Here is a 23,904-nt window from a genome sequence, read left to right as displayed (position 1 = left end):
GAGACTATGGACTCTGAAAAACAACCTGAGGGTTTTGAAGGGGAAGGGGGTGGGAGGTTGGGGGAGCCAGGTGGTGGGTATTAGGGAGGGCACATATTGCATGGAGCACTGAGTGTGGTGCAAAAACAATGAAATCTGTTATGCTGAAAAGAAATTAAAAATTAATTAATTAATTTTAAAAAGATTGTCTCTGTCTCTGCCCCTCCCCCCCCACAGGCACACATGCATGCCTCTGTGTGTGTGGGGGGGTGGTGCATGCACACGTTCTCTCTGAAATAAAAAAAATTATAAAAAATATTAAAGTTAATGGAATAGAATAATGACATTCTTAGATTGTAATTTTCTTAAATGTAAGTTTTACAAGCAAAATTGAAAATTGAAAATAAAGCAAGTTTATAGCCAGGTTAAGAAAAAATCATGCACTGAAAAAGAAAGTTGTCTTCAAGGGTGACTTTTTATTTTCTTTCTGTTTTTCAGTAGCTTCCAGTTTTTAAATGAATTAGCATGTAATAGTTTTATAGCTTGTTGTCAGCCAACAGTTACTCTTTGGAGCACTTACTGTGTGCCAGACACGGTATTAGGCAGTAGTGGTATAGCGGTAAAAATGAGAGAGGTCCTCGTTTTATGGTGTCGTGGAGGAAAGAAACCATTAACCACTGATAAGCGGACTTGATAGTGCTGTTGGGAGCCTAGGCAGGGCGCTGAGATAAGTGATGAGGGAGGTGACAGACAGGGTGGTAAGGGAACACATCTGAGGAGGTGGTATAGGAACCAGAACGCTGCAGATGAGCTTGCCATGCAGAGTCATGGAACAGCATTCCAGAAAGATGGAACAGCAAATTGTTGAAGAAGGTGGCTAAGAATAACGTAGGTTTCTTATCTAATGGAATCCTCATGAAGGCATATTTAAAATTTCTCCTTGCAGCTACTAGCCACTTTTCATTTGTCACAGAGTCTGTAACTGTGCTCTGGGCAGAATTCTGTAATGTCATGCCTTTCACATGTAAATTTATCCTGGACCATGTTGCTGAAACTTTCAAGCTAGCAAGGACTTGTGCCAGATACCACACCGGAAAGGACAGGCCTTGAAAGTTGGCAGAAACCCATCACTGCTTTAGTATCTATTTGTCATCTGTTCTTTAAAGGTTTTCCAATATTTTTACCTAATATTAACTGTGAATTGATTCTGGGACATGAGCTGATTGAGCCCGACAATGTGTAGGAACACTAGTCGGCATTTTGTGGCTTTAAGGCTCACTATGTCTGCGCGTATTCTCACCAATATTATCGGTAGGTCTACTTGACAAAAGAAGGAAAACCTCGATGTAGCCAGCAAATGGCAGAGCCAGGTTTGAAGCTAGAGCCCACCAAATCCCACCCCCAGCTCTCTCTACTCGAAGAAGAGACTGCTCCAGGGCCCCCTGTCTTGATTCAGTAGCAGAAAAACCTGTTTCTGGGTTTGATAAACTCTCCCAAATGGACAGACTTCAGGCTGAGTCAGGCCCTGGTTGAGGCCACGTGGACAAGTCACCGGTCACTGAGAAGTAAACAGGAGCCACTCAGAGCTCGTAAATCCCCGTCACATTCCCCAGTAGGGTGGGAGGCAGGAGCTCTCTGGGGTTTTCAGCCAGTGATGATGCCAGGAAAAGTAGAGCCTGGTCCCTAGATGCCCTTTTCATGCAAGAGCTTAAAGACTGACTCCCAAGTATTCAGAACCCAAGACCTTGAAAGACAGTCCGTGAAATGAGCATCAGATTAGAGGGGAGCCAGGCTGCTGGTGCCACTGGGGAAAGAGCAGGGGTGGAGCAGTCTGGCTCTGGGTTCCCCTCCTCAGTAGGCAGCCAGGGCCATGGCCCAGCCCTCTCACTCTGAGCATCCTCAGGGGCAGGCACTGAGATCAGAGGGGACTGTCTTTAGATCACCCTGGATCAAGTTCAGAGGCCCAAAGAGCAAGGTGGAAGATTTGACTTGTTTAATGACCTCCCGTTCCCTTGGGCACAGTAGTGACCCAAGGTGTGGAGATTAAGTAGCTCAGTGCATCTCACTCAGAATCAGCACCCCCAGGCGGGAGCAGGAAGGGACTTGGCCCCTTATCCCCAGTTGCCAGCACATCTGTCACTAGCTGGGTTTGGGGGAGGAGGTTGCGTTATCAGGCCCTTTGCTTTCCTTCCCAGAGTCTGAGATGCCATAGAGGCTGAGCACATACACATCGGAAAGCAAGTGGTCAGATATTTACAAAAACCTGAGATGCCAGTGACCACGAACAGCACTCATCCCTCCCCAGGGATTCCTGGCATCAGCAAGTCTATAATGGGCCTACTTGGGAGTCTTGTCTCCACTGCACCTTGGAGAGTGCATAGCATTTGCTGAGAGCTGCTGGCAGTCTTCTTACTCAGGGATCTGTGAGGTCACTCTTTTCCCCCTTAGTAGGTCTGGAAAAGCATTGAGAATTGGAGTCTGTACTCTGTGATCTAATGCTCTCCAGTCTCCTTTATGTCCTAGACAGTGGAAAATGATACTGGCCAAACTTTCTGGAGGAATGCAGATTCACCCACAAGAAACTTAGCAACTAGATTGAAATGTCACAACGGGACAAGTTCGGTTTCCATCGTGAGGTCCACTTGCATGCAATTATGTAACATTTATAGAGAAAGAACAGTGGGGCTTTAATGAGGAAATTCATTCATCTTATGTATGAATGGAAATAAAAATGTCTTCAAAATTAATTTTAAAAGTTACTGAACTCCTAGACTCATGGCATTTTCCAACTACATCAAAGGATTTTTGTAGTTGACCTTAAACAACAGTTCCCCAGGGGAAATGCTGTGGGCTGCAGGGGACCTGCAGGCAGCTCTGGGCGCCTCCCTGGCCAAGAGGATCCAAGTGTCCACACCCTTGTAGTCTGTTCTTGCTGTCTGTTGTTGGGCTCTGCCATAGTCGTCTAAGATTTGGGGTAAAACAGAGTTATAAGAGGTGTATTTAATGTAGGACTCACGTGCATGGCTAATATGTTAGTGTTACATCAAAGAGAGAGACCTCATATGCAGCATTTCTTAACTTTTTTGACCAAAAAAAAAAATCCCTTTGTCCCCATGCAAGCATCTCAGGAGTTGAGAAGCCCTTTGTAGTCTTCACTTGGGGCAACACTTTGTATTGAAATTATCTCAAGATAGAACTTTACTTCTCTGTAACTGAACCAATAAATTTACCCTTTCGTGATGGCAGCTAGTGACCTAAGGCAGCACAGAAGTTTCTGGTTTTAATTAGGGTTAGTTGAGGAGTTAAGCCCTGGCTCTCTACGGGCCTGTGCCCGTCCTATCCCCACCCAGCCATGGCTGCTCCCTGGAGCCAGTTTCCGAAACAGGTTAACCTAGGTGTCCTGTAGCTCAGTATTACTTCTTAAAACTAACGGTCTTTTCTCCTTCTTATTCTGCTACTTTTGTGGGATTTGGTATGGGGATATAGCAAACAACCCAGCCAGCTGGGTGGATGGGGAGATCAGAAAAGTGAAATGCATTAATTTCAGCAGTTCCTGATCGTCCCAGAACAGGTAGTCAAACCCGACTTTCTTAAGAATCAGGACTTCAGAAAGATGATGATGTAAAAAAATAAAAAATTTTAAAAAATTTTAAAAAATTAAAAAAAATAAAATAAATAAAAAATTTAAAAATTTTAAAAATTAAAAAAAATTTAAAAAATAAAAAAATAAAAATAATAAAAAATAAAAATTAAAAAAATTAAAAAAAAAAGAAAGATCATGATGAGCTCAGTACCCCCTTTCAAAAGGTAGCTTCTGCTTCTCTGTTACTCACTTTTAAGTCCTTTGAACTTGTTTCTGTTTCAGTCTGCATACTTCCCTTCCTTTATTGAGTGCATGCTGTGTGCTGGGGTCCTGGACACAAAAGTTGGAACCATTGTACTCGAGGGGCTCATGGTCTTTGGAGAAACTTGGGCTTGCCAAGAGAGCACAATGGGATAAACGTAATGGAATCAGGGAATGGTGACAGGGCTCTGTCTGGAGCAGTCAGGAAAGGCTTCACTGAGGAGGTGACTCTTGAACTGAGACTTGGAGAAGCCAAAGAATTCTATCAGTAGGATAAAAATGTGAGGAGTGGGTTGGTGGAGATTTTCCATGCAAAAAAAAAAAAAAAAAAAAACCAAAAAAATACATGTGCAAAGGCAGAGCTATGGGAGGGAGCCCAGTCTGGCTAGGGAGCAGTACTTTGATTAGGAAAGCTCAAGTGCAGGTGAATAATAACTAGTAAAAGCTCCATTTCTTGTTCACTGTATGCTAGGTGCTGTGTCAAATGTGTTTTACATACTACCCGATTTCACCTTCCAAGTAAGTCCACGGTGGAGGCGTTCATATCCCCACGCTCCTACCCAGGATACTAACCACCTCCTGCTTGCCTGGGCAGCGTGGGGGGAGGGGAGGTGGGGGAGCAGGGAGAATCAGGCGGAGGGGGCGCCGTCTGCTCCTGCCCCAGCTCCCTCTCCTGACCCCTGCCTTTGCCCACACCCCATTTTGCCAGTCCTCTCTCCCTCCCCTTCCAGCCACAGCCTGTTTGGGACATCCACTTTCCCATCTGTTGGGCTTCTGGCACAGGGAGGTGACTCTTTTGACTTTGGGTGGAGCCAAGAACCAGGCGCCAAGTCAAATACGGTTGTAGGAGTCTCAGGTTGTTTCTCCAGAGAGTCCTCAAAAGAACTGCCCTGTTGTCATTTCCATGGCTTGGGAGGGTTTTTTTTTTTTTTTTTTTCTCCCAGTAGCTCTGGGTCTCATCCAGCCTTTTGGTGCTGAATCATTCAGGAAACCATTCTGCATGGACTTGGCCCTGCTGCCCACTTCCTCACACATCTCTGTCTCTCAGGGGTTTAAAATAATGACAAGGAACAAATGATGGAATAATGGAACAAAGACAAGGGCAAAGAGACCTTGGACAATTTGGGCTGAGGCTTACCCACCCCTGCCCTACTCCCCCCCCCCCCCCCCAAGAGTTCCTGAATCATACAGAGAATAAAAGAATCCCTCCTTCTGCCCTTGCCTGGGTCAGAAAACACAGCACAATGTAAACATTCAGAACTGACAAATTGTATGACCATCTGATCCCTGGATCTCCATACCGATAGTGAACGTTCCTGAGCAGTGCACCTTTGTAGGTTCTAGAGAACTTATCTTTCCAGGGTCTCCCAGGAAGCATTTTAGAAAAAGTTGGGTAATCATTTTGCAGAGAGCTGATCTGTTCATTTCTGCCTGGAGGTTTGTAATTGGCAGCAGTCCAGTAGATGGCGTGAAAAGGATCCTTGACAGGGATTGCTGAGAGCTCGGACTAGTAATCATAAATCGGTGATCTGAGAGTGGTGTGAGAAGGGCGAGGTATGAGCAGTGAGGAGCTTGGGGGAGGGGGGAGGACTTGGGTATCGGGTGTTTTTCCTGTCCCTTGGCTCTCCCTTCATTCTTCAGTTGCAGGCTGTTTCCCCTCCAAACCCATACAGTTGTCAGCTGTTGTCTTTGCCTCTCCATTAGTCCAGGACCCCTCTGGAGATTAAGGCTTGGGAGATTTTCCTGCAAAGGGCCAGATAATAAATATTTGAGGCTTTTTGGACCATGCAGGCTATGTTGCAATGACTCAGCTCTGCTACCGTGGCACAGAAGTAGCCACAGACAATATGTAAACAAATGAATGTGGCTGTGTTCCAATAAAACTTTATTCGCAAAAGTAGGCAGGGGGCCTGATTTGGTCCACTGACCGTAGTTTGCTGCCCCCTGGTTGAGATTTTAATCCTTTCCTTTTTTTCATTCTCTTATTTGAATCCTAAGAACAGGAACAAAGTGTTAAAAAGGAAAGCTGTCGGTCTATGTTGTTTCTTTTGGACTTGCCTTCCCTCATTTTTAACATTTCAGAAAGTACACTTTGTCTTGTCTTTATAGGTGGTTATTTAAATTGAAAGCAGCTGTGGAAGGCAAGAATCCTAAGTATTTGCTATGTCTGCTGCCATGAAATAGTAATTTTTTTAAATTTTTTTTATCTTTTTTTTTAAATTTTTATTTTTTATAAACATATATTTTTATCCCCAGGGGTACAGGTCTGTGAATCACCAGGTTTACACACTTCACAGCACTCACCAAAGCACATACCCTCCCCAATGTCCATAATCCCACCCCTTTGAAATAGTAATTTTTAATGCACTTTTTGTTTAGTTACATACAGAGTTTATTGGTATATCACAGAATAATTCAGGAAAATGTTATACCATACATTGCCAGGCATGGTATAATAAGTGCTTCTGGTTGGAATGAGTGCATTTATAGGAGCTGAAACCGTTTAGAAATTTAAAAATCATTTAGAAGTGACTTGATGGTATATGGATTCTCTGTGGTGATTCTGTGTGGTCAATCTAGATGGTAACAAGGACGCATTCCTTTATCTTTCACATTCTTGTGAAACATTCTTCTAGCATCTGAGAGTCCTAGGGGAAGTGGAGAACACATAGAAAGGTTTGAGGTAGAGGCACAGGTAAGAAACTGTCCAGGTTTGTCCTGTTGTGGGAGATAGGCGACCACCCCAAAGACCGTACTAAGAGCTCTCAGCCTCACAGACACAGGGAGGCCCATTCTGGCGGCCTTCCCTGTCAGCCTGTGGTCCTAAGGATAGAGGAGGATTAGCAACTAGTGAGCAGTCTTGTAGTTCATGGTAGCTGGGCACAACCACCCGACTCCCCCCTCCCCCAGCTCCCACTGAAATGCTCAATGGCCGCGCGCAGAAGAATGTCCTGAAACTATTTAAGACAAAATGCCAAAGGGAAACAATTAGAACTGATGGCGTGATCCCAGTGGCTTGTTCTCAGTCTAACGTGGCATGATCCCAACTCTGTTTAAGTATTGACCTGTACCCACAGACACAGTCCTAGGATGAAATACATTAAAATGTTAACAATGGCTATCTCGGTACAATAGAATGACTGACGATTTTCTCTTTCTTGGTCCCATAGTTTAAAAAAGTTTTTCTGTGATAAACAAGCATTGCTTTTATGGTTCCAAAGGTGTTATTTTGAAAAGATGAAGAAGAGGTATCTTTAGTCCACCTTTGGTCTCGCTGAGAATAAGAGTGTAGGCTCCCCATCTACCCTGAAGCAGGCACCCCATTGGTAATGTAAAGTTTCCCTGAGGAAGACATCCCTGCCATAGGCTAATGCTGAGCCACACAGAACTCTGCTGGGCGAGTTCTTTCCCCTCCTGAGCCAGTCAGTGCTGGTGATTAGGAGTCTGTTGTTTTGGGGTCCTGATAGTATCGTTTGTTTCTCTTTTGTTCTTCTTCAAAGAAGATCTGGCAATACCTAATTCAGCTTGACTCATTCTTTCCCCACCTCAGCTTACCAAAAGCTACCACAAAGCTAAATGAGCAAATGACATCTTTTCATATATGTTTTAAAAGCAAATTTATAAAGAAATTAATTTCATTTGGAAAGCAGCTCATTTCTTCTTAAAGAAACACATGTATTTGAAAGCATAGCTCTTGTGTAGAAATTCTTGCTGCCTTAAGAGGTGATGGGCAGGATTCAGGCGGCTTCCTTGAGAAGCTGTTGATAATGGCCTCCTCACTTTGTAGGGTTAGCCTTATTCTTAGGGCGAAGAGTCTCTCCACTTGCAACCATAGCCCACTTTCCACACAGAGAAAGACCTTCTGCCTGGGAATGGGTCCTGGGTCACAGTTTGGATTGGTGACATTGGACAAGTTACCAAGATTCCTTCTGTGTCTTTCTGCTCCGACTCAAACCATATCCAGCTCAAAGAGAGGCTGCGGGGATCAGGAATGACATATTCACTAAGGAACTCCAGTCCCCCACTCCATCCCGTCTTAACTACCCCTGCCACATAGTACCAAGTGATCCTTCATTCCATCTTGGTTTCTTCAGGCCATTGTCAAAGTAGTCTTCCTCTTAGAAAGTGGTCTAACTTTTTAGAGTAGGGAACACCTGGCCCCTTGGAGAATGTTGATGTCTTAGCAGTGATCACTGCAGTGCTACCAAGAGGACAGATCTCATTGCATCCCACTCTGTCTGCTTTTATTGACTGTTTTAAAATGTAGTTTTTGAAGAATGTCATAAAATAGAACTTAACCTTCTCTTCGATATTATGTTGCAACACAATATTGGATTCTGTCCTTCTAAAGTTTGAACAAACATGTTAAAACCCAGTACTCTTGTTGTAATAGAATTTGCTTAGACGCTTTGATCCTGTTCTTGGTTGAAGAATCTGCTGTACCTTCTAGAAAGAGCATGACTTAATGAAAGAGTGGGTATAAAGTGCTTCCCCTGGTATGTGGCCATAGGAAAGCCTCAGTAAGTTATACAGATAATGTCTGGTCATATATAACATAAAAAGTCCTGTGACGTCACCTGTGCCCACCTTCCTTTCTCTTCAAAGGGGCTCATTTTGGCCAGAAGAGGGCACTATTGAATGTGTGGTCTCCCCCTTGCTAAGGGTGGCAGCTCCAGGGGACCAAAGCCTTCTATTAAATGACAGATGTTTTGGAAATGCTTAACTGGGTTCAGATTTTTCAGGGTATGATTCAAATGGCCAGCATGACAAGTCTACAAGGGCAAAGGTAAAGCAGGCCTTGAGGGGTCTGTCATGTGACAAGGGCAGTGAGTATCTTGCCAGTGTCGTGTGATACTTGGTGTGTGCTGTGCAGATGTGATGTATGGTTGGAGGCTCTGTGGAAAGTAGCATGGACATGGTCTGGGGAACGGTTATAGAACTTCCAGACACAACTGGGCAAGCCCAGCCCTCCAGGAGGAAGGAGGAACATGGCAGAGGCCGAGAGATGAGAAAAAAGCAAGACAACCAGGAGCCAGGTTGTTCTGAGCATAAAGTGTGTGAACAGAAGAATGAAAAGTAAGATGGGAGATGTTGGCTGAGTCCAATCACAAAGGTTAATTAAGGATTTTAAAGATTGACCTTGATATCAGAGTAATGGCTAACATCTAGTGAGCATCTATGCTGGACCAGGAGGTCTTCATCTGTCAGAAATGCCATAATGAAATTCCACAGACTGGGTGACTTACAGGCAACAGAAATGTATCTTTCTCCTTTTGGAGGCTGAAAGTCTGAGATCAAGGTGACAGCCCCATTGGGTGGGGAGCCTCTTCTGGGTCACAGATTGCTAGTCAGAACCTCATGTGATAAGAGGAGCAAAGGAGTATCACTCCCATCTGTGAGGGTTCTGCTGCCAAGACCTAATCATCCCCAAGGGCCCCACCTCACAGTACTATCATATTGGGCATTAGGATTTCAGTATTGGAATTTTGGAGGGGATACATTCAAACCATAGCATGGGGTGTGGTTCTAAGCATTTTACAAGTAAAACTCATTAAATCTTTGAAACAACTCTGTGAGCCGCCACTATCCCCACTGAGATAAGTAGGGCAGGTTGGGTTCCTGTTTTTTTTTTTTTTTTTTTTTAAGATTTTATTTATTTATTTGACAGAGAGAGAGGGATCACAAGTAGACAGAGAGAGGGGGGGAAGCAGGCTCCTGCTGAGCAGAAAGCCCGATGTGGGGCTCGATCCCAAACCCTGAGATCATGACGTGGGCCAAAAGCAGAGGCGTAACCCACTGAGCCGCCCAGGTGCCCCTGTTTGCGTTTTTTTTGGAGATTTTTTTAGGTTGAGATTTTTTAGGTTGCTTCTGGAGAAGGGGTGGGAAGGAGAGGAAAGAGCAGGATTGGGCAGAGGAAGCTGGACTGCAGTGCAGTCTAGCAAAGGCCGTAAACTACCCCATGGGGAGCTCCAAGGCTGAGTTCCCTTCGGCCATGTTCCCTTCAGCCATGTTGGATGCGGGTCCTGCTCTTCATTCCCTTGTGTCAGCCAGTCATTGGATGTGGGTGCCCAGGAATGAGGTGCGGCGACCTCTGGTGAGGTGGCTGTCTGAGGGCAGGGGCAGTTTCTGGAGAGACTCAGTGGAGGGCTGTAGGGCCAGCAGGATCTGGGTGGTATAGCACAGATCCCACCACCCTGAGTTTAAGAAGCTTGCTCAAGGTCACACCACTCATCAGTGGAAGAGGAGGAACTGAAACTAAAGTAGCCTGACCTCAGAGGCTGGCCATTTCACCATTGTACTATACTGCAGTATATACAGTGGGTTTCGATGGAGATTTTGAAGTAGGAGTAAACTGCAGCTCAAGCCTTACTTTGGCGACCTAAGTCTTAATGGTGACATGAAGAGTAAGTAGGGGAAGAGGGATTTGAAGGTTTGGTTTTATTTTGTTTTTACAATAAAGGGAATACTCACATAAAAGAGAAAATTCTGAAAGTATGAAAGCATGCACAGTGAAAATCTCCTCACTCCTGTTCCCTTGATCCCTGGATACAGCCATCCTCACCAATTTCTTCTGTCTGCTTCCAGACACAGTGTATGTATACTTGGGTATAGACAGATATGGATACCTTATTATATTTTCATACTCTTGTATCACAAGATTCACACTGCTCCAGGCCTTGATTTTATAATCAGAACATAACCTTGATATTGCTACAGTACCAATTATATACAGCTGTCTTTTTCTTTCAGATGGAAGAGGTGTTTCCGTTGTATGATTTACTATAACTTATTGAACCATCCCTCTTGATGGGGAGTTTTGGATTGCTCTCAATTTTCTTCCTGCCACCCAGCTTTATTGAGATAGAATTGGAATCTAACATTATATAAGTTCAAGGTGTACAGCGTGTTGATTTGACTGCTTTATATGTTGCAAAATGATTACCACCTGAGCATTAGATAACACTTCCATCATGTCACATAATAACCCCTTCTCTTTTGCAGCAAGATCATTAAAATCTACCCTCTTAGCAATTTTCAAGTATATAATACAGTATCATTAACTAAAATTACCATCTTTACATTAGATTCCTATAACTTATCATCTAATAACTGGAAGCTTGTAACTTTTGACAACACCTCCCCATTTCCCCAACCTCCCAGCCCCTGGTAACTACTGTTCTGTTTCTCAGAATATGTTTTAGCTTTTTTTATATTCTACATGTAAGTTATATCATACAGGACTCACCTTTCTCTGACTTATTTCACTTAGCATAAAGCCTTGAAGGTCCATCTGTATTGTCAGATTGCTAGATTTCCTTTCTCACAGTGGGAATAATAATCCATTGTGTATGTATACCATATCTTATTTATCCATTCATCCTTCGATGGACACTTAAGTAGTTTTCGTATCTTGACTATTTTGACTAATGGTGCAGTAAACATGGGAGTGAAGATACCTCTTTAAGATAGTTTTTATTTCTTATCTCTATATACACAGAAGGGGAATTGCTGGGTCCTATGGTAGTTCTATTTTTAATTTTTTGAGTAACCTCTGTGTTTTCCATGGTGGTTGTAGTAATTTATATTCCCACCAGAAGTACGCAAGTGTTCCCTTCTCTCCACATCCTCACCAACATCTGTTATCTTGTCTTTTTGATAGTGACCATTCTAACAGATTTGAGGGGAAATCTCCTTGTCGTTTTGATTTGCATTTCCCTGATGAATAGTAATGTTGAGCACCTTTTTGTGTATCTGTTAGCCATCTTCTTTGGAAAAATATCTATTCAGATCCACTGTCTATTTTTTAATTAAATGGTTTTTTGCTATTGAGTTGTAGGAGTTCTTTATATATTTTGGTTATTAACCCCTTATTTGATAAATAATTTCCAAATATTTTCTCCTATTCCATAGGTTGGCTTTGTTTTTTTATTTTAAAAAATTTTTAATTGAAGTAAAGTTGATATATATTTCCTGCATACAACATAGTATTTCAATGATTATATACATTATGAAATGCCATGATAAGTGTATTACGATATTATTTACTGTATTTCCTGTCCTCTACTTTTAATCCCTGTGACTGACTTCTTTTATAATTGGAAGTTTGTAGCTCTTAACCCTCCACCCATTTTGCCCATCCCTCTATTTCCTCCACTTTGGCAAGCACCAGTTCTCTGTATTTTTTCAAATTCTCTGCCCATTTTTAATTTAGATTATTTGCTTTTTTGGTATTGAGTTGTAACAAGTTCTTGATATATTTTGGATATTAATCCCTTATCAGATAACATCATTTGCAAACATTTTCATCCATTTGGTAGATCACCTTTTTATCTTGTTCATGGTTTCCTTCACTGAGCAAAAGCTTTTGTTTGTTGTAATCACAATTTGTTTCTGCTTTTGTTTCCCTTGGCTGAGGAGACAGGTCCAGAAAACTAACTGCCAAGGTCCAATAGATTACTGCCTTTGCATTTTTTTAGGAGTTTTAAGACTTCCAGTCTCATATTTAGGTCTGTAATTCATTTAGAGTTTTTCTTATGCATGTAGTTGTCCAGTTTTCCCAGCACCATTAACTAAAGAGACTTTTTCCGCAGTTGTATATTCTTGTTTCTTTTGTCATAAACCACACATATATGGTCAATTAAGTTATTTCTATGCTCTCAACTCTGTTCTATTGATCAATTTTTGTGCCAGTACCAAATTTTTTGTGCCTATTTTTGTGTCAATTTTTGTGCCAGTACCATACTGTTTTGATTACTATAGCTTTGTAGTATATCTGGAAATCTAATACTGTGAAACCCCCAGGTTTGTTTTTTCTTAAGGTTGCTTTGCCCATTTGGGGTCTTCTCTCCACACAAATTTTAGGATTCTTTTTTTTAAAAGATTTTATTTATTTATTTGACAGAGAGAAATCACAAGTAGACAGAGAGGCAGGCAGAGAGAGAGAGAGAGAGAGAGAGAAGCAGGCTCCCTGCTGGGCAAAGAGCCCGATGCGGGACTCGATCCCAGGACCCTGAGATCATGACCTGAGCCGAAGGCAGTGGCTTAACCCACTGAGCCACCCAGGCGCCCCCAAATTTTAGGATTTTTTTGGTTCCAGTTCTGTGAAAACACAACTTGTATTCTTTTAAAAGATTTATTTATTTGAGGTGGGGGGCAAAGGGAGAAAAAGAGAAAATCTCAAGCAAATTCCATGCTGAGTGCAGATCCTGACTCAGGGCTCAGTCCCCTGACCCTGAGATCATGACCTGAGCAGAAATCAAGAGTTGGATGCCTAACCGACGGAGCCACCCAGGAACTCCAACACTATTTGTATTTTGATAAGGATTGCCATTGAACCTGTAGATTACTTTGGGTAGTATGGGCATTTTAATAATACTCTTCCAGTCCATGAGTATAGTATATCTATTTATTTGTGTCACTTTTGATTTCATTTATCACTGTCATAGTTTTCAAAATAAAGGGTCCTTCTACCTACTTGGTTAAATTTATTTCTAAGTATTTTATTTTCTTTGCAGCTGTAAATGTGATTGTTTTATTTCCCTTTCTGCTATTGCTGCTATTGCATTATTAGTGTACCAGAACACAACAGATTTCCTGTATTGATTTTGTATCCTGCAACTTTAAGGATTTATAAGATCTAATCATTTTTTGGTGGAATTTTAAGGTTTTCTATTTATAGTGTCATGTCCTCTCAAACAGAGATAAACAATTCTTCCTTACCAATTTGGATACCTTTTGCTTTTCTTGTCTGACTGTAATGGTGAGGATTTCCAGTACTATGTTGAACTAAAGTTCCAGTACTATGTTGAGTGGACATCCTTTCCTTGTTTGTGGTCTTAGGGAAAAGCTTTAAGCTTTCACCATTCAGTTTGATGTTAGCTGTGTGTTTGTCATATATAGCCTCTATTCTTTTGAGGTATGTGTTTTCTATACCTATTAAGGGTTTTCATTATGAAGAGATAGTGAATTTTGTCCAAAGCTTTTTCTGCATGTATTGAAATGATCATATGCTTTTAATCCTACATTTTGTTAATGTGGTCTATCACTTTAGTTGATTGGGATTTATTGACCCATCCTTACATCCTGGGAATAACTCTCACTTGATTATTGTGAATGAAACTTTTAATATATTATTGAATGTGGTTTGCTAATATTTTGTTGAGGATTTTTACATCTATGTTCATTAGGGATATTGGTCTAATTATGCTTTTTTTGGAATGTCTTTGTTTTGTTTTGGTATCAGGGTAATGCTGGCCTTACAGATTATATCAGGGTAATGCTGGCCTTGTGGAATGCTGGACTTGTGGAACAGCTTTTCTGTTACTTATACTTTTTGGAACAGTTTGAGAAAGATAGGTATTAACTATCCTTTAAATGTTGATAGAATTCACATGTGAAGCCTTCTGGTCTGGAATTTTTTGATTACCCATTGAATTTTGTTACTAGTAATTAGTCTTTTCAGATTTTCTGAGATCATATGTAACAGGCAAAAACATTTAAATTTTCTTATTGCCTTTGTAAAAGAATCAGTGCATATCTAAATAAAACTGAATTCGTTAGACAAACTTTTGCATATGCTGTCTTCTCTTTCTCTTTCTTTGCTTTTATCTTTTGTTTGACTTTCAGCAGTTCTGCCTCAATAGCTTTGTCTTCCAGTGCTATCTCCTGAGCTTTCTTAAGATCAGCCAATGCTTGATCATATTCTTTTAATCCTTGCCATCCTTGAGCTCTACGGTACAGTGCTTTGGTATTGAATGGGTCTACTTCAAATGCCTCCAAATAAATGTTGATGGCTCCCTGCCAATTTGACATGTTCAGTTTACAAGCACCAATATTCAGCGTGCCGCTTAAAGCTATAGGTTACCGCTTTGATCTATCCGCTGGCTCAATAACAGTCTTTGAGTCCTCCACATATATTAAAACTTTTGTGTATTTTTTTAAAGATTTTATTTATTTATTTGACAGAGATTACAAGTAGGCAGAGAGGCAGGCAGAGGGGGTGGAGGAAACAGGCTCCCTGCTGAGCAGAAAGCCTGATGGAGGGCTCAATCCCAGGACCCTGGGATCATGACCTGAGCCAAAGGCAGAGGCTTTAACCCACTGATCCACCCAGGCACCCCAAAGATTTTATTTATTTATTTGACAGAGAGAGAGAGATAGCAAGCAGGCAGAGAGATAATTGGTGGGGGTGGAATTTTGTGTATTTTTTAAATAACCATCTCCCAGTTCTGAGATTTGAAAAAAGTATTCCCAATATTTTTTGTCTTCTGTTATTTACTTTTGCAGGTTTTTCACCTTTCACTTCTACATTTTCTAGTATCCTTGCCACACCCATTCCTTTAATTACTTGGCCAAATACCACATATTTCCTATCCAAGTGAGGAGTCAGGATGGTTGTGATGAAGAACTGAGAACCACTTATATACTGCAGCTTGCATCTGCCATGTTTGAAAAACCTTCCCAATCACACTAATAGAAATTTTTATCTTCGAATTTAGCACCATAAATACTTTCTCCACCTGTCTCAATTTGATTTGAGAAGTCTTTGCCCTGAATCATAAATTTCTTAATAATTTGATATTAAGAGCATCCTAGGAAATGGACAGTTTTCCCGGTGGTGGGTCCAATGCCTTTTTCTCTTGTATGCAATGTGTGGAAGTTTTCTGCAGTTTTGGGTACATATCTGCAAACAATTCTGAGACAATTCAACCAACTTATTCACCTCTAGTGTCCATGTCAAGGAAGGCTCTGAGGTTACTGGGGTTGGAGGGCGTAGTTTGGGGGGATGAGAGTGACATTTTGAATTGCAGATGCACTTGGGAGTGAACTCGGAGAACCTTGTGCACAACCAGCAGCTCTTTTCTCATCCTTCACTTGCAGTCTGTGTCTTTAGGTGTAAGGTGAGTTTCACATAAGCAGCATACAGATGGGTCTTGTTTTTTTAATCCTTTTGGTCTGTATGTCTTGAGTCCATTTATATTTAAAGTAATTATTGATAAGTATATACTAGTTGCCATTTTATTCATTGTTATCTGGTTGTTTTGTAAATCTGTTTTTCTCTTTTGCTCTCCTGCTTTGTGGGTTGATGGTTTCCTTTACAGTTATGGTGGGCTCCCATGTTTCCTTTCTCTTATGTATTTACTTATTTATTTTTGTATCTCTTACAGGCTTTTGGTTACCCTCTGGTTTATGTATAACATCTTATGTATATAACAGTCTATGTTTAGTGGCTGGTCACTTAAGTTTGAACCTATTCTAAAGGAACCCAATTTTTATTACTGTCTCCACATTTTATGTATATGTCACGTGTTACATATTTTTACTTTGAGTATCTTCTGACTAGATTTTGTAGATGTAATTATACTAGTTTTGTGTGTTCACCTCTATACTGCCTTTATAAGTAATAAATCTATTACTTTTTCTATGTGTTTGCTTTTACCTGCCAATTTTTTTCCTTCTGTAACTTTCTTCTAGTTATGGCCTTTTCTTCTCCAATTAAATAAACCTGTCAGGTAGAGTATTCTTTGCTGTAGGTATTTTGCTTTCAGCACTTTGAAAATGTTGTGCCACTCTCTTCTGGCCTGCTAAGTTTCTGCTAATAAATCACATGATAGCCTCAGGGAGTTTCCCTTATATGTAACTATTTTTCTTTTATTGCTTTTAAGTTTTTGTCTTTACATTTAATCTTAGTTATTTGAATTATTATATGTTTTGGTGTGGACCTCACTGAATTCATCTTATTAGGGGTGGTCTGTGTTTCCTGGACCTGGATTTCTGTTTCCTCCCCCAGATTAGGGAAGTTGGTAGCTATTAGTTATTCAGATAGGTTTTCTGCTCCTTTGTCTCACTCTTCTCCTCCTGGGACCTCTAGAATGGGAATATTATTATGCTTGATGAGGTCACAGAGGTCTCTTTAACCTACCCATTTTAATATTCTCTTAAGCTTTTGTTAGTTTCAGGTGTATATAGAGTGCTTTACCAACTGCATACATCACCAGCTCCTTCCCAGCAAGTACACTTTTTAATCCACATCGCCTGTTTAACAATTTCCTTCCCATCCCCAACCTCCCTTCTGGTAACCATCAGTTTGTTCTCTAGTTAATGTATTAGTTTGAATCTTTTTCTTCCCTTTGCTCATTTCTTAAACTCCACATCAGTGAAATCGTATGGTATTTGTTCTTCCCTGAATGATTTCTTTCACTTAGCATAATATTCTGTAGCTCCATGTTGTTATAAATGGCAAGATTTCATTCCTTTTGGTGGCTGAATAATATTCAATATTACTCATACATAGATGTATGTATATATCCATCTCACATCCTCTTTAGCCATTCATCAACTGATGGACACTTAGGCTGCTTTCATATCTCCACTATTATAAATAATGTTGCTATAAACATAGGGGTTCAGGTATTCCTTTGAATTAGTGTTTTGGTATGCTTTCAGTATGAGTAGTATGATTTCTGAATCATAAGGTAGTTCTATTTTTAACATTTTGAGGAGCCTTCATACTGTTTTCCATAGTGCTACACCACCAGTTTTCATTCTCACCAACAGTGAAAGAGGGTTCCTTTTTCTCCACATCCTTGCCAACACCTGCTGTTTCTTGTGTTGTTGACTTTAGCCATTCTGACAGCTGTGGGGTGATATCATGGTTTTGATTTGTATTTCCCTGATGATGAATGATGTTGGGAATTTTTTCATTTGTCTGTTGGCCATCTGGATGTCATTTTTGGAGAAATGTCTGTTCATGTCTCCTGCCCATTTTTTAACTGGACTGTTTTTGAGGTGTTCGATTTTTGTCAGTTTTTTTAAAAAACATATTTGGATACTAACCATTTACTGGATATGTCATTTTCAAATATCTTCTCCCATTCCATAGGTTTCGTTTTAGTTTTGCTGTTTCATTTTTGTGCAGAAGCTTCTTATTTGGATGTAGTCCAAAAAGTTTATTTTTGCTTTTGTTTCTTTTGCCCCAGGAGACCTATCCAGAAAAAAATTGCTATAGCCAATATCAGAGAAGTTACTGCCTGTGTCTCTTCTAGGATTTTTACGGTTTCAGGTCTTTGGATCTTTAATCCGTTTTTAATTTATTTTTGAGTATGGTGTAAGACACTGGCCAGGTTCATTCTTTTGCATGCTGTTATCTAGTTGTCCCAATACCATTTATTGAAGAGACAGTATTTTTCCCATTGGATATTCTTTCCTGCTTTCTCAAAGATTGACCATGTAATACTGGGTTTATTTCTGGGACTTCTGTTCTTTTCCATTGATCTATGTGTCTTTTTTTGTGTGTGCCAGTGTCATAATGTTTTGATTACTACAGCTTTGTAACAGAACTGGAAGTCTGGAATTGTGCTATCTCCAACCTTGCTTTTCTTTTTCAAGGTTGCTTTGGCTATTTGGGGAGACTTTTGTGATTCCACACACATTTTGGGGTTTTTTGTTCCAGCTCTGTGAAAAATGCTGTTGGCATTTTGATAGGGATTGCATTATATGTGTACATTGCGTTGGGCAGTGTAGACATTTTAACAATATTTTTCTTCCAGTCCATGAGCATGGAATGTCTTTCCATTTCTTTGTGTCATCTTCAATTTCTTTCATCAGTATTTTATAGTTTTCAGAGTACAGGTCTTTTACCTATTTGGGGTTAGGTTTATTCCTAGGTATCTTAGTGTTTTTGGTATGCTTGAAAATGGCATGGTTGTTTGATTTCTATTTCTGCTGCTTTGTTATTGGTGTATAGAAATGCAACAGTTTTCTGTACATTGATTTTGTACCTGGTGACTTCAATGAATTTGGGCCAGTTCATCTGTTTTTTGGTGGAGTCTTGGGTTTTCTATATATCCTATCATGTCATTGGCCAATAGTTAAAGTTTTACTAATTCTTTGTTGATTTGCATGTCTCATCCCTTTTTGTTGTCTGATTGCTGTGGCTAGGATTTCCAGTACTATGCTGAAAAGAAGTGGTGAAAATGGATATTCCTCTCTTGTTCCTAACCTTAGGGTAGGTCACTTTTTCCCAATTGAGGATGGTGTTGGCTATGAGTTGTTCATATCGGGCCTTTATAATCTTGAGGTATGTTCTCTCTAAACCTACTTTGTTAAGGGTTTTTACCATGAATGAGTGTTGTACTTTGCCAAATGCTTTTCCACATCTATTGAAATGATCATATGGTTCTTATCCTTTCTCTTACTGATCTATCACATTGATTTGCAAATATTGAGCCATACTTGCAGCCCAGGAATAAATCCCACTTGATTGTGGCAAATGAATTTTTTAACGTATTGTGTTTGGTTTGCTAGTATTTTGTTGAGGATTTTTTAAACATTTATTTATATGAGATGGGAGTAGGGGTGGAGGGAAAGAGAATCTCAAGCAGATTGCTGAGCATAGAGCCAAACACAGGGCTTGATCTCATGACCCTGAGAACTTGACTTAAGCTGAAACCAAGAGTTGGACACTTAACTGACTGAGCCACCTAGGTGCCCCTTTTGAGGATTTTTGCATTTATATTCATCAGAGATAATGGCCTATAGTTATCCTTTTGAGTGGTGACTTTATCTGGTTTTGGTATCAGGGTAATGCTGGCCTCATAGAATGAATTTGGAAAAGTTTCCCTTCCTTTTCTGCTTTGTGGAATAGTTTGAGAAGGATAGGTATTAACTCTTCTTTAAATGTTTGGAATTTGCTTTTGAAGCTGTCTGTTCCTGGAGTTTTGTTTGGGAGTTTTTTCATTCGTGATTGAATCTCTTTGCTGGTTATCAGTCTTTTCAAACTTTCTATTTCTTCCTAATTCAGTTTTGATAGTTTATGTTTCTAGAAATTCATCAATTTCTTCCAGGTTGTCCAACTTGCTGGCATAGGTTTTTTTGTTTTTTGTTTTTTTAAAATAATATCCTATTATAAGTGTATTTCCGTGGTGTTGGTTATTCTTACTCTTCTCATTTGTGATTTTATTGAGTCTTTTCTCTTTTTTTTCCTGGTAAGTCTACCTAGAAGTTTTTCAATTTTATTGATCTGTTCTATTGTTTTGTTAGTTCCTGTATAACTTATTTCTACTCTAATCTTTATTATTTTCTCTTTTCTGTTCAGTTTAGTTGTTCTTTTCCTAGCTCCATTATGTATATGGTTAGGTTGTTTGAGATTTTTCTTGCTTCTTGAGGTAGGCTTCTATTGCTATAAACTTCCCTTTTTGTACCACTTTCACTGCATACCAAAGGTTTTGAACCATTTTTAAAATTTTTCATTTGTTTCCATGTACTTTATTTCTTGTGTTATTTCCCACTTGACCCATTGATCATTTAATAGCATTTATTTGTGGTCTTTACAGATTTTCTCATGTGGTTGAATTCTATTTTCATAGCATTGTGGTCAGAAAAGATGGCCTATATAACTTCAGTCTTCCTGAATTTGTTGAGGGTTGTTTTGTGGGCTAATACGTGATCTATTCTGGAGGATATTCCCTGTGTACTTGAAAAGCCATTGTTTTCTTATTGATCTTCTGTTGAGATGATCTATTGATTTAAGTGGGGTGTTAATGTCCCCTACTATTACTGTGTTATTATCAATTTGCTCCTTCATTACCTGTTTTTATAATCTGAGTCCCTCCATGTTGGTGCATAAATATTTATAATTCTTATTATTATCTAATGTCCTTCTTTGTTTCTTGTTACACTCATTGTTTTAAAGTCTGTTTTATCATCTGAAACTAATGATGTATTATCTGTTGGCTAAATCACAAAAATAGTCTGTTTTGTCTGATGGAAGATTGGCTAGGCTGGCTTTCGTTTGACATCCATTTGCATGATAAATATTTCTCCATCCCTTCACTTTCAATATGTGGGTGGGTTTAGGTCTAAAATGTGTCCCTTGTAGATAGCATATAGATGAGTTTTTAATTGTTTTTATCCCTCCTCTCACCTTTTGTCTTTTGATTTACATTCAAAGTAATTTTTTTAATCTTTCTTTTTTTAAAAAATTTTTTAAAATTTATTTATTTTCAGCATAACAGTATCATTATTTTTTCACCACACCCAGTCCTCCATGCAATCCGTGCCCTCTATAATACCCACCACCTGGTACCCTGACCTCCCAACCCCCGGCCACTTCAAACCCCTCAGATTGTTTTTCAGAGTCCATAGTCTCTCATGATTCACCTCCCCTTCCATTTACCCAAACCCCTTTCTCTCTAACTCCCCATGTCCTCCATGCTATTTGTTATACTCCACAAATAAGCAAAACCATATGATAATTGACTCTCTCTGCTTGACTTATTTCACTCAGCATCATCTCTTCCAGTCCCGTCCATGTTGCTACAAAAGTTGGGTATTCATCCTTTCTGATGGAGGCATAATATGTATTTACTTTTTTAAAAGATTTTATTTATTTATTTGCAGAGAGATCACAAGTAGGCAGAGAGGTAGGTGGGTGGGGAGAGAGATGGCTCCCTGCTCAGCAGAGGGCCTGACTCAGTCCCAGAACCCTGAGATCATGACCTGAGCTGAAGGTAGAGGCTTAAGCCACTGAGCCACCCAGACGCCCAAAAGATATTTATTTATAGCCATTACTTGTTTTGCAGTTGTTTCTGAAGATTTTCTCTCATCCTTTCTTGTTTCGATTTTTTTTTCTTATTTGTTACATATTTATTTGTGGTTTTTAAAAAAAATTTGAGAAAGAGACAGAGAGTGCTACCAGGGTAGGGGGTTAGTGCGAAGGGAAAGGGAGAGAGAGAGAATCTTAAGCAGATTCCCTGCTGAGTAAGGAGCCTGACTTGAGGTTTGATTTCAGAACCCTGAGATCATGACCTGAGCCAAAATCATCATTTGGATGCTCAACCCACCCAGATGCCTCTTATTAGTGGTTTTTGGTTTGTGGTTGGGTTTTTATGTAACACTTTCTGTACATAGCAGTCTATATTAAGTTGAGGGTTGTTTACATTTGAACCCATTGTTTACTCCTCTCCATGTTTTTGGTATATGGCTTCATATTTAAAAATCTTTTATTTTGTGAGTTCCTTTATTTTTTACAGAAACACTCATTTTTTTCCCTCCTGGCTTTTGTGTTTCCTACCTTTATACTATCACTCCTGGATTTCCTTTCTACTCAAAGAATCCCCCTTAATATTTCTTGCAGGTCATGAACTCTTTTAGTTTTTGCTTGTCTAGAAAGCTCTTTATCTCTCCTTCTAGTCTGTGTAATATCCTTGCTGGAAAAGATATTCTTGACTGCAGTTTTTCCTATTCAGTACTTTGAATATATCATGCCACTCTCTTCTGCTTTGAAAGTTTCTGCTGCAAAATCCCCTGCTAGCCTTAAGGGGTTTCTTTTGTGTATTAATGTCTTCCTTTGCTTCTTTTAATATTTTTTGTCACTATATTTTGCCATTTTAATTACAATATGTTTTGGTATGGATCTGCCTTTGTTGATTTTGTTGGGGGTTCTGTGTGCCTCCTAGATTTGAATATCTGATTGTTTCCCCAGATAAGGGAAATTTCAGCTATTATTTCTTCAAATAAACTCTCTGGCTCCTTTTCTCTCTCTTCCTTGGGTACTCCTATAATGTGAATATTGCTGCATTTGATGAAGTCAGTCATTGAGTTGCCTGGGTATTCTCATTTTGCATAATTTTCTCTCTTTCATTCAGCTTGATTACTTTCCATTACTCTGGTTTCTAGGTCATTATTTCTCTGCTTTGAAAGTTTCCAGCCTGCTGTTCTCTTCACCAAACATGTTTCTCATTTTGTTGATTAAGTCCTTTATCCCTGCTATGTTATTCATCTCTGTTTGTTGGTCTCAGTGATGCCTTCTACTCTTTTCTTAAGTCCTGTGACTATCTTCTTGATGATTACTTTAAATTCTCTATTAAGCATTTTACTCATATCTGTTTCACATATGTCTCTGGTTGTGGTCCTGTCCTGATGTTTCATTTGGGACAAATGCCTCTGTCTTCTCACTTTGTCTAAGTCTCTGTGCCTGCTTCTTTGTCAGGAAAGTCATCTAGATCTCCTGTTCATGAGGGTAATGGCTTTATGGAGAAATTCTGTAGCTCCCTGATAAAGTGTTCCTTATTCCTCAGGGATTACCTTCAGGGAGTATCTCCAGTGTGTGCTGTGTGCACTGTGTTGTTTAGCACTTGCCCCTTTGTCTTTCAAGCCAGTCACCTGCAGAGGCTCTATCTGTGGGCAATGTTTTGTCCCTGGACTGAATGAGGCAATTTTTAACTAGCTATGTTCTGACCTGCTAGTGAAATGACATTTGTCACCACCACTGTCAGAACTGATGTCCTGCAAAGTTCCTGGGTCAGGAAACATGGTGTGGGTAAGGGTTTGGGTTGATCTGGGGAATAGGGCCTGCCATGCTGGGACTAATGCAATCATGACTGGGAAGGCACTTCCACTGGAGTGGGTCGGGGGAAGTTTGGTGTAAGCAAAGTAGTCAGCCAGTGTCTGCACTACACGGATTCCTGCAGGTGGTCCTGTGGTTATGCCATGGGACCAGGGAGGGAAATGGCATCTGCCAGTTCCTTTGTTCCCTGTGAGGGATGTCTCCATGAATGCTGCCTCTCTGGGATATACTCAGAGAGGTACAAATAACCTCCCCACTGTGTTCCCAGATGCTCTTCAGATCAGTTTCCATGCTGTATATTGTGGGCTGTTTTCCCTGTCTTCACTCCAAGAGCAGCAACTGGGCTCTCTCAAAGCAAAGCCTAATGACCTTTAAAACTCCGGACTTTAAGCCCATGGGTTTCCAAAAATCAGAAAATTTGGCCTCTCTCGCTTTCTAAGCCACTTGCTGTGGGGATTAATTTCCCCTATGCCCCCCTGCCTTTCACCCTTCTCTGTGTCCATGGTGATCACTATCTGTTTCTCTCTCCAAACTATGTCTCTGCACTTTCCATCTTCTTCAATGTGGCCTTTTCTCTACCTTTAGTTAAGGAGTTTGTTCTGCCAGTTTTCAGGCTTATTTCTGGGGTATGTAGGATGATTTGATAATTATCTAATTGTATTCTTGGGGTGGGGCAAACTAAGGGTCCTCTGCCTGCTGTCATATTCCCTTCTCCTATAATATACTTTCATCT

General features: G+C 40.2%; 1 protein-coding gene and 1 pseudogene across 1 annotated transcript in view; one reads left to right on the top strand and one right to left on the bottom strand.

Annotated features, from left to right (window-relative positions):
* The window catches only part of CCDC3 (coiled-coil domain containing 3), a 118,743-nt gene that overhangs the window by 78,632 nt on the left and 16,207 nt on the right, over positions 1–23,904 (top strand). The gene's annotated exons all lie outside the window — the stretch shown is intronic.
* On the bottom strand, positions 14,330–15,621 carry LOC116592414 (annotated as a pseudogene).

The sequence above is a fragment of the Mustela erminea genome, chromosome 6 (genome assembly GCF_009829155.1).
Source record: "Mustela erminea isolate mMusErm1 chromosome 6, mMusErm1.Pri, whole genome shotgun sequence".
Taxonomy (NCBI): Eukaryota; Metazoa; Chordata; class Mammalia; order Carnivora; family Mustelidae; genus Mustela; species Mustela erminea.
This window is presented reverse-complemented; position numbering and strand designations above follow the sequence as displayed.